This window comes from Mustelus asterias, chromosome 7 (assembly GCF_964213995.1).
Source record: "Mustelus asterias chromosome 7, sMusAst1.hap1.1, whole genome shotgun sequence".
Lineage (NCBI taxonomy): Eukaryota > Metazoa > Chordata > Chondrichthyes > Carcharhiniformes > Triakidae > Mustelus > Mustelus asterias.
The window spans coordinates 114,246,647-114,257,815 of NC_135807.1; positions in this window are offsets into that span (position 1 = coordinate 114,246,647).

Sequence of the window (11,169 nt, forward strand, 5' to 3'; positions counted from 1 at the left end):
TCTGTTACGGTTAATCAAGGCATATGAAGGAAAAGGCAAGTTCTGATTTGTGTCCTCACCAGCTGTAACATTGTCTTTATACAAGTTTAAAACACGAGTCTGAGACCCAGATTTCTCACCCTAATACTTTATACGAAATTCAATCATGTTACGATCACTGCTGCCTGAAGGTTCCTTCACTGTGGTGTCTTTAATTAATCCTTGTACATTACCAGGTCCAGAACTGGCTGCTCCTGATTGGCTCAAGAATATACTGCTCCAAGAAATTGTCCTGAAATCGTTCAGGCTACTTTACCAACCTGGTTTGTCCAAACTCTATATAGCTTAAAATCATAAATATTATTGCAGTAGCTTTCTTACCCCATTATTGCTTCCTGTATGCTGTGTTCTACAATATAGAGCTATAAACTACTCCCACAAGTGACTTGTTACCTTTGCTATTTCTTATCTCTACCTAAACTGATTCTATATCTTGATCCTGAGAACTAAATCCATCTCTTACTGCCTTAAAATTATTTAAAACTGTGCTTCCCGTCTTTTCAGGAAGAGAGTTCCAACGATTCATATCTCTCTGGAGTGAAAATAAAAATTGCCTCATCTCCATGCTAAATGGGTGACCCCTTATTTTTAAACAGCGACCCCTAGTCCTAGATTCTCCCACAAGAGGAAACGTCCTCTCCACATCTTTTTCTCCCTCGTTATTAACAATATCATAGAATCATGGAATCACTATAGTGCAGAAGGAGGCCATTTGACTCATTGAGTCTGCACCCATTCCCTGACAGAGTTTCTTACCCAGGGCTCTCTACCCTGCTCTATCCCTGTAACCCCCATGTATTTACTCCACTAGCACCCATAACCTACACATCTTGGGACACTAAGGGACAACTTAGCATGGCCAATCCACCTAACCTGCACATCTTTGGAGTGTGGGAGGAGACCTGAACACCTGGAGGGAACCCACGCAGACATGAGGAGAATGTGCAAACTCCACACAGACAGTGACCCGAGGCTGGAATTGAACCCAGGTCCCTGGTGCTGTGAGGCAGCAGTGCCATGTGGAAGTTGACGACTGAAGACTCAGCCACCTTAAATCATTGCCTGTTGCTTCTTTCTTTACATTGCCCATCTGCAACACTGGTGACAACTCCAGCAACCTTGCTTTCAGTCATTCTTCTGATTTCTCTGACCGTTCAGCTAAAAGTTCCAGCTCATCCACTCTTTATGTTTTTGCAGCACTAGGTTATCCTGAAAACTGTTCTTGTATTTCCCTTTGACTAGTACTGTGTGGTGGTCTGCCACGGATCACTCAGTGAATCTGAGTTGCTGTAGCAACATGCACTTTTACATGAATGTTGTAATTGAAGCAATGGCGAGTGATGGTTGAGGCTCCAACGTTCCTTCATCATATGACTCAGGAAGAATCTTTCCTGCTCTTACCACCTGCTATTGGCATGTGTTGGAAGAATTTCACCTGGGTACTCAAGTGGGTGGAGACAAAACATTAAACATAACCACTTGGGCAATTGGAACTTGGCTGTGGGAGGGAATCCCAGACATTGGGCCGGATTCTCCAACCTCATCTGCAACTGCAATTCTCCAGTCCCACTGCAGTGAACGGAGATTTGGCTGAGCGCAAGGGAGGGTAAACAGCCTGGAAAAGTCCAGGCAAGATCTAATCAAGCTACAATGGGAATACACTGACTGTGACCTTATTCGGATCTCTGGGCAATTGGAGAGAGAATGTTATGTTTTAAACACTTGCTTGCTTTGCAGAACAGGCCAAGCAGGTGAGAGGCTGAAGGAACAAGAACCCGAGTGGGCACCTTCCTCTCTTTGCTCAACTTGTAAGTTTCTCAACTTTATCAGCTGATTGTGACTTCTCCGAGTACTGCAGACAGAGATTTTGAAAGAAGTCAACCCAGCGCCACTGTCTCCAGAAGAACAGGTAAACTATCCATTTGCATCTTTAAATTGCCTCAGCATCAGAACCACTGAGTGAAAGCAGCAGGACAATCAAATAAAGCCAGGTCACCAACCTCCACAAACTGTATATCCCTTTAAATTTACTTGACTCTATCTGTGCTTCCCCACACTTTGCAAACTTTGAGTGTGTGTATGCAAAAGTCACAGTACACTGTATTATTTTACTTAGACCTGGTTAAGCACAATAAATACTTCCTTTTTCCTTTGTTAAACCTCAAGAAAACCTGTGAACAGATAAGCATTAATTTAGTTGGCACGTATCTCCATTTCAACAAAAAATACTGTTGTGGTTAAATGGGGAGATGGAAAGGGTGGAGCCACTCATCCCCTCCTCTTCTGACTGAAAAACACATTATCAATGCACCTTACTTGGCCATCAAGTCCTGGGATGGGCCTTGAAACCAGAGCTTCTGGATCAAAGGCAGAGTAGAATAATGTGTCGCAAGACCTTCCCCAGCAGCGGATGCACACCACCATGTGCAAATTCTCTTCCAAAACACACATCATCCTGACTTGGTGATGCACCATCAATTACGAGGACTCCAGCGAGTGAGTGAAAATAACAGGCTTTTAATCGCAAAGAACTGGAGCACACCCTTGTAGCTAACCTGGCCCAGACTGAGGCAGGAGGAGGAACCGTCACCTTTATACCTCGTTCAGGTGGAAAGGGAGGAGTCTCGGGCCAGGTGCAGCAGGGGTGTGTCCAGGCATACAACATGTAATTACAGTGGGTCACCACACTTGGAAAAATATTGGCGTACTTTCACCTGTCACTAGGTCAAACTCCTGGAGCTCCCTCCCGAACAGCACTGTGGGTGTACCTGCATTACATGGACTGCAGCGGTTCAAGAAGGAAACAACGCCTTTTCAAGAGTAATTAGGGATGGGCAACAAATGCTGGACTTGCTAACAATTCTCACAGATGCTGGACTTGCTAACAATTCTCACAGATGCTGGAGTCACTAACAATGCTCACAGATGCCAGACTTGCGAACATTACTCACAGATGCTGGAATTCCTAACAATGCTCAAAGATGCTGGACTCACTAACAATGCTCACAGATGCTGGACTTGCTAACAATGCTCACAGATGCTGGACTTGCTAACAATGCTCACAGATGCTGGACTTGCTAACAATGCTCACAGATGCTGGAGTTCCTAACAATGCAGTAAGAGTTTTAACAACACCAGGTTAAAGTCCAACAGGTTTATTTGGGAGCAAATACCATTAGCTTTCGTAGCGCTGCTCCTTCGTCAGATGGAGTGGAAATGTGCTCTCAAACAGGGCACAGAGACACAACATCAAGTTACAGAATACTGATTAGAATGCGAACCCCTACAGCCAACCAGATCATAAAGGTACAGACAATGTGGGTGGAGGGAGCATTAAGCTCAGGTTAAAGAGATGTGTATTGTCTCCAGCCAGGACAGCCCGCAAGTCCAGGAAGCAAGCTGTGGGGGTTACTGATAATGTGACATAAATCCAACATCCCGGTTGAGGCCGTCCTCATGTGTGCGGAACTTGGCTATCAATTTCTGCTCAGCGACTCTGCGCTGTCGTGTGTCGTGAAGGCCGCCTTGGAGAACGCTTACCTGAAGATCAGAGGCTGAATGCCTGGGACTGCTGAAGTGCTCCCCCACAGGAAGAGAACAGTCTTGCCTGGTGATTGTCGAGCGGTGTTCATTCATCTGTTGTCGTAGCATCTGCATGGTTTCCCCAATGTACCATGCCTCGGGACATCCTTTCCTGCAGCGTATCAGGTAGACAACGTTGGCCGAGTTCCAAGAGTAGGTACCGTGTACCTGGTAGATGGTGTTCTCACGTGAGATGATGGCATCCGTGTCGATGATCCGGGACGTCTTGCAGAGGTTGCTGTGGCAGGGTTGTGTGGTGTCGTGGTCACTGTTCTCCTGAAGGCTGGGTAGTTTGCTGCGGACAATGGTCTGTTTGAGGTTGCGTGGTTGTTTGAAGGCAAGAAGTGGGGGTGTGGGGATGGCCTTGGCAAGATGTTCGTCTTCATCAATGACATGTTGAAGGCTCCGGAGGAGATGCCGTAGCTTCTCCGCTCCGGGGAAGTTCTCGACGACGAAGGGTACTCTGTCCACCGTGTCCCGTGTTTGTCTTCTGAGGAGATCGGTGCAGTTTTTCGCTGTGGCGCGTCGGAACTGTTGATCGATGAGTCGAGCGCCATATCCTGTTCTTATGTGGGCATCTTTCAGCATCTGGAGGTGTCTGTTGTGATCCTCCTCATCCGAGCAGATCCTGTGTATACGGAGGGCTTGTCCGTAGGGGATGGCTTCTTTAACGTGTTTAGGGTGGAAGCTGGAGAAGTGGAGCACCGTGAGGTTATCCGTGGGCTTGCGGTACAGTGAGGTGCTGAGGTGACCATCCTTAATGGAGATGCGTGTGTTCAAGAATGCAACCGATTCCGGAGAGTAGTCCATGGTGAGTCTGATGGTGGGATGGAACTTGTTGATGTCATCATATAGTTGTTTCAGTGATTGCTCACCATAACTCCAAAGGAAGAAAATGTCATCGATGTATCTAGTGTATAGCATCGGTTGAAGGTCCTGTGCGGTGAAGAAGTCTTGTTCGAACCTGTGCATGAAGATGTTGGCATATTGAGGTGCGAATTTGGTCCCCATGGCTGTTCCGTGTGTCTGGATGAAGAACTGGTTGTTGAAGGTGAAGACATTGTGGTCCAGGAAGAAGCAGATGAGTTGTAAAATTGTATCTGGAAACTGGCAATTGACGGCGTTGAGTACTGAGGCCGTTGCAGCAATGCCATCATCGTGGGGGATCCTGGTGTAGAGTGCCGAGACATCCATTGTTACGAGGAGTGCTCCTGGTTCAACTGCTCCATGTGCGTTGAGTTTCTGTATGAAGTCCGTAGTGTCGCGACAAAAGCTGGGGGTTCTTTGTACAATGGGTTTCAAGATGCCCTCGACATAGCCGGAGAGGTTCTCGCACTGGGTCCCATTGCCCGAAACGATGGGACGGCCGGGTGTGTTTGCCTTGTGTATCTTTGGGAGGCAGTAGAGCTCTCCAACGCGGGGAGTACGTGGGATGAGAGCACAGAGGGTGCTTTGAAGATCCGGATCAAAGGTCTTGATCAGAGTGTTGAGTTGATGGGTGTGTTCTTTGGTCGGATCTGTGGGTAACTGTCTGTAGTGTTCCTCGTTGTTTGGTTGTCAATCCTCACAGATGCTGGACTGGCGAACGATGCAACAGACGCTGGAGTTGCAAACAATGCTCACAGAAACTGAACTTGCTAACAATGCTCACAGATGCTGGACTCACTAACAATGCTCACAGATGCTGGACTCACTAACAATGCTCACAGATGCTGTACTCACTAACAATGCTCACAGATGCTGGACTCGCTAACAATGCTCACAGATGCTGGACTCGCTAACAACGCTCACAGATGTTGGACTCACTAACAATGCTCACAGATGCTGGACTCACTAACAATGCTCACAGATGCTGGACTCGCTAACAACGCTCACAGATGCTGGACTCACTAACAATGCTCACAGATGCTGGGCTCACTAACAATGCTCACAGATGCTGGACTCACTAACAATGCTCACAGATGCTGGACTCGCTAACAACGCTCACAGATGCTGGACTTGCCAACAATGCTCACAGATGCTGGACTCACTAACAATGCTCACAGATGCTGGATTCACTAACAATGCTCACAGATGCTGTACTCACTAACAATGCTCACAGATGCTGGACTCGCTAACAATGCTCACAGATGCTGGACTCGCTAACAACGCTCACAGATGTTGGACTCACTAACAATGCTCACAGATGCTGGACTCACTAACAATGCTCACAGATGCTGGACTCGCTAACAACGCTCACAGATGCTGGACTCACTAACAATGCTCACAGATGCTGGGCTCACTAACAATGCTCACAGATGCTGGACTCACTAACAATGCTCACAGATGCTGGACTCGCTAACAACGCTCACAGATGTTGGACTCACTAACAATGCTCACAGATGCTGGAATTCCTAACAATGCTCACAGATGCTGGGCTCGCTAACAATGCTCACAGATGCTGGACTCGCTAACAATGCTCACAGATGCTGGACTCACTAACAATGCTCACAGATGCTGGACTCACTAACAATGCTCACAGATGTTGGACTTGCTAACAACGCTCACAGATGCTAGACTTGCGAACATTACTCACAGATGCTGGACTCGCTAACAATGCTCACATATGCTGGACCTCACTAACAATGCTCACAGATGCTGGACTCACTAACAATGCTCACAGATGCTGGACTCACTAACAATGCTCACAGATGCTGGGCTCACTAACAATGCTCACAGATGCTGGGCTCACTAACAATGCTCACAGATGTTGGACTCACTAACAATGCTCACAGATGCTGGACTCACTAACAATGCTCACAGATGCTGGGCTCACTAACAATGCTCACAGATGCTGGGCTCACTAACAATGCTCACAGATGTTGGACTCACTAACAATTCTCACAGATGCTGGACTCACTAACAATGCTCACAGATGCTGGACTCACTAACAATGCTCACAGATGCTGGACTTGCCAACAATGCTCACAGATGCTGGACTCACTAACAATGCTCACAGATGCTGGACTCACTAACAATGCTCACAGATGCTGGACTCACTAACAATGCTCACAGATGCTGGACTCACTAACGATGCTCACAGATGCTGGACTCACTAACAATGCTCACAGATGCTGGACTCACTAACAATGCTCACAGATGCTGGACTCACTAACAATGCTCACAGATGCTGGACTTGCCAACAATGCTCACAGATGCTGGACTCACTAAAAATGCTCACAGATGCTGGACTCACTAACAATGCTCACAGATGCTGGACTCACTAACAACGCTCAGATTCTGGACTTGCCAACAATGCTCACATCCCATTTGTCAAGTTGAAAAAAATCTGAAATAGAAAAGCCGTGATTCTTCTTCACACTTGACTGCCGATGCACCAAAACGTTACCAGATCCTTCTTTGGCTCCATGCTGAGATACGCAAAGTGCGTTTCCTGTCTTGTTTGTTTTCTTGATTTTCGATTTCCAACACTGACACTTCTTTTAACCTTAAATAACAGATCAACAATTTTTTTTTTGTGGCAGCAATTTAGATTCTTCAGACAGAAAATTCACTCTATTTGCAGTATGTTTGAGGGCTCTCATCATTTGCTACATGTCTGTTGAAGCTTTATAAATTTTGCACCTTCTCCATTGCTAAAATGCTGTTGCTTGGGTTGCCTTTAACTTTACTTTTATTGCAAATATAATGAAATGGCTTCAGAACATGTAAATATAATGATCTGCACCTCCTGGGTGTGAGTTCTAGAATACCCACTATAAAAAAAGACTAACTTGTGCACTGTATCATGTCCTGTTAGTTAGTGACAGCTGGTGTGAAGGTCACCATGCTTGAATTGCATTCATTCAAATCCCTGTTGACAGTGTGTAAACTACTGCCTCTTATGCATGTTATCCTTCAGGGACTTAATGATTAACTATATGGGCATGGAATAAGAATCATGCACTTCAGGAGCAGAGCTAGCATAATATATTATTCCAGTTCTGCTAAATGAAGATATCAGTTAACCTTCACTGCTCTGCTGTGATGCAGGTATCACAATTAAACTGATCTTATTGAAACCAGTTTGACTTAAACTTGTTGGATCTTAACATTTTTCATTAACTTGTACAAAATTATTGACCAGATTTTAGTGTCCCAAGAACAAACTGCACTGTTGAAATTGTTCCTTGTGCTAGTGAATCAGATAGTCATAATAATGAAGGTTAATAATTTGATCGTTCTCATTTTAATGAGATAGCAGGGAGACAGAATAACTAAGATTTGCTGAAAAGGTAGAAATTGTAAGAAGAATAATGGCTCCAGCTTGGTAATAAGCCCTCATGCTATTTATCATTCTGCAACAGAGAGGCTCATCAGCAAAGAGTAATTTGGAACTTATGTGAATATACTGCTTCATCAGGATTTCTTTATTGGTCCCTTGTGCTACATACCCTCCCGCACCTCAAAATATCATCTTTTATTCCATCATCGTTTAAATCAAAGCACTTACACTTATTTACATAAATTAACACTGCGCTTTAAGGAGTCATTACTGAGGATTCTGAGGGGACTTGATGGGGTAGATACCGAGAGAACGTTCTCATTTGTAGGGGAAATTAGAACTGGGGGACACAGTTTTAAGAATAGGAGGTCCCCCTTTTAAGACTGAGATGAGGAGATTTATTTTCAATGGATCATTGAAGGAAGAGTTCGACAGATTTTTTTGTTAAACAAGGAGCCGGGTGGGGTGGGGGTGTGGGTGGCAAGACAGGAAACTGGAGTTGAGACCACAACTAGACCGCCCTGATCTTATTGAATGGTGAAATAGACTCGAAGGGCCTTCAGGCCGACTCCTATGCCTGAGTCCTCTGTTCATATCACATTTCAGAACCTGCACTCCCCTGCACTAACAATTAGTCCTGACTTTTCCACTATCTTGCAGCCAAATTTGATCTATCCATTTCATAGAATCAATTACCTTGACAGCATTAAAGTTTTAAAGTTTATTTATTTATGTTACAAGTAGTCTTACATTAACACTGCAATGAAGCTACTGTGATTTTACGGCCTTGCTAGTCCTAAAATCGTAAAATCCCACCTGAAGTCAATGGACTTTCCCATTGTCCGCCTCTCTCCCACTCTGATTCCCGTGGTGGGCGGGATGATAAAATTCCGGCCATTGTCCCTCTTAACTCATTGATGATTTGTCTCAGTTCTACATGAATCCCCAGTCCACACAATCTCAGCTCTCATATGCTTTCTTTTTTTACAGATTTATCAACTTCCACTTTTGAAGATTTGTTTATTAAATGTGCTGTTTCTCTACACTATGTAACTTCTTTCATTTAGTGCACCTTGGGGTAAAATCCAATATGGACGATGCCACAAAAACAGCAATGTCAAATCAGCAGCCCACATCTGATGTCCTTTTCCATTGAGGTCAATTAAGCTTGCACACACATAATGGCTGAGCATTCACCAGAAAATGTGGTTTACTCACCTCAGAGAATATTGTTCCTTTCTCTCTGCAGCCAAGTCCTCTAACATCTCCAGAATCAGGACAATGCCACTTCCTTTAACTTCGCAATCTTGTTTGCTCCATCCTCATCTTTAAGTTAATTGTGAAGAACTCAGCGTGTCAATCACCATACAGATGGGTGGTATAACAGAATAGTTAATGGATAGTAATCCATAAACCCAATCCAATGCTCTGGAGGGTGCAGTTTTAACTTCCACCATAGCAGCTGGTGGAATTTAAATTCAATAAATAAATCTGAATTTAAAAACTCATCTGGAATCATAGAATCCCTACAGTACAGGAGACGGCTATTCAGCCCGTCAAGTCTCTACCAAGCACAATCCCATCCAGGTCTATTCCTGTACCCCACACATTTATCCTGCTAATCCCCCTGACACTAGGATCAATTTAACATGACCAATCAAGCTAACCCGCACATCTTTGGACTATGGGAGGAAACCGGAGCACCCGGAGGAAACCTATGCAGAGGTCCATGTAGGTGCCAATGACATAGACAAAACAGGAACTAAGGATCTGCAGAGGGAGTACGAAGAGCTAGGGGACAAAGTAAAAAGCAGAACCGACAAGGTGGTAATCTCTGGATTACTACCTGAGCCACGCGCGAATTGTCGCAGGATTAATAGGATTAAGGAGACAAATGCGTGGCTCAAGGATTGGTGTGGGAGGAATGGGTTCGAATTCATGAGGCATTGGCACCAGTATTTGGGCAGATGGGACCTGTATAGATGGGATGGTCTCCGTTTGAACCGTGCTGGGACCAGAGTCCTAGCGAATCGTATCACTAGGGTTGTAGATAGGGCTTTAAACTAATTTATGGGGGGAGGGTGCAGAGGTAAGAGGAATTATGAAATCAATGGTAGAAGAGAGGGAGCGAGTGCAAGTGAATGAGGGCATTCAAGTAGTTAAATGAATAGAGGGCGAGGGAGAGGTTGATAGCGTTTCATCAAATCAGGTCCAGATAAAAGCTGGAATAAAGACACTTTGCCTGATTGCACGAAGCATTCGGAACAAAGTTAATGAGTTGATGGTGCAAATCAGCACAAATGGGTATGATCTAGTGGCCATTACAGAAACGTGGCTGCAGGGTGACCAGGACTGGGAGATGAATATCTCGGGGTATCAGGCATTTAGGAAGAATAGACAGGAAGGAAAAGGTGGTGGGGTGGCTCTGTTAATAAAAGATAATATCAGGGTAGTAGTAAGGGATGACATAGGCTCTAAGGAACAAAACGTGGAATCGTTATGGGTAGAGATAAGGAATAGTAGGGGGAGAAATACACTAGTAGGCATGGTCTATAGGCCCCCAAATAATAATGTTGAGGTGGGGAGGGCTATAAACAAGCAAATAATGGATGCGTGCAAAAACGGAATGGCAATAATCATGGGGTACTTCAACCTGCATATTGATTGGCTGACTCAAGTTGGAAGGGGTGGGATGGAGGAAGAGTTCTTAGAATGCTGTCGGGATAGTTACCTTGAACAGTATGTTACAGAACCGATGAGGGAACGAGTTATCTTAGATCTGGTAATGTGTAACGAGGTAGGTAGAATTAAGGATGTTCTTGTGAAGGACCCTCTTGGGTCAAGTGATCACAATATGGTTGAATTTCTGATACAAATGGAAGAGGAGAAAGTAGGGTCCCATACCACTGTCCTCTGTTTGAACAGAGGGAAGTACGATAGGATGAGGGCTGAATTGGCTAAGGTGGACTGGGAGAGCAGACTGGTAGGCAGGACAGCTGAGGAACAGTGGAGCATTTTTAAGGAGATCCTTTTCAGTACTCAGCAACAATATATTCCGGTGATAAAGAAGGACTGTAAGAAAAGGGATAACCAGCCGTGGATAACGAAGGAAATTAATGAGAGTATTAAATTAAAGACCGATGCGTACAGAGTGGCCAAAAATAGTGGAGAATCGGAAGATTGGGAAAACTTTAAGAAACAACAAAGAACGACTAAGAAAGCGATAAAGGAAAGATAGGTTATGAAGCTAGGCTAGCTCTAAATATACAAAATGATAGTAAAAG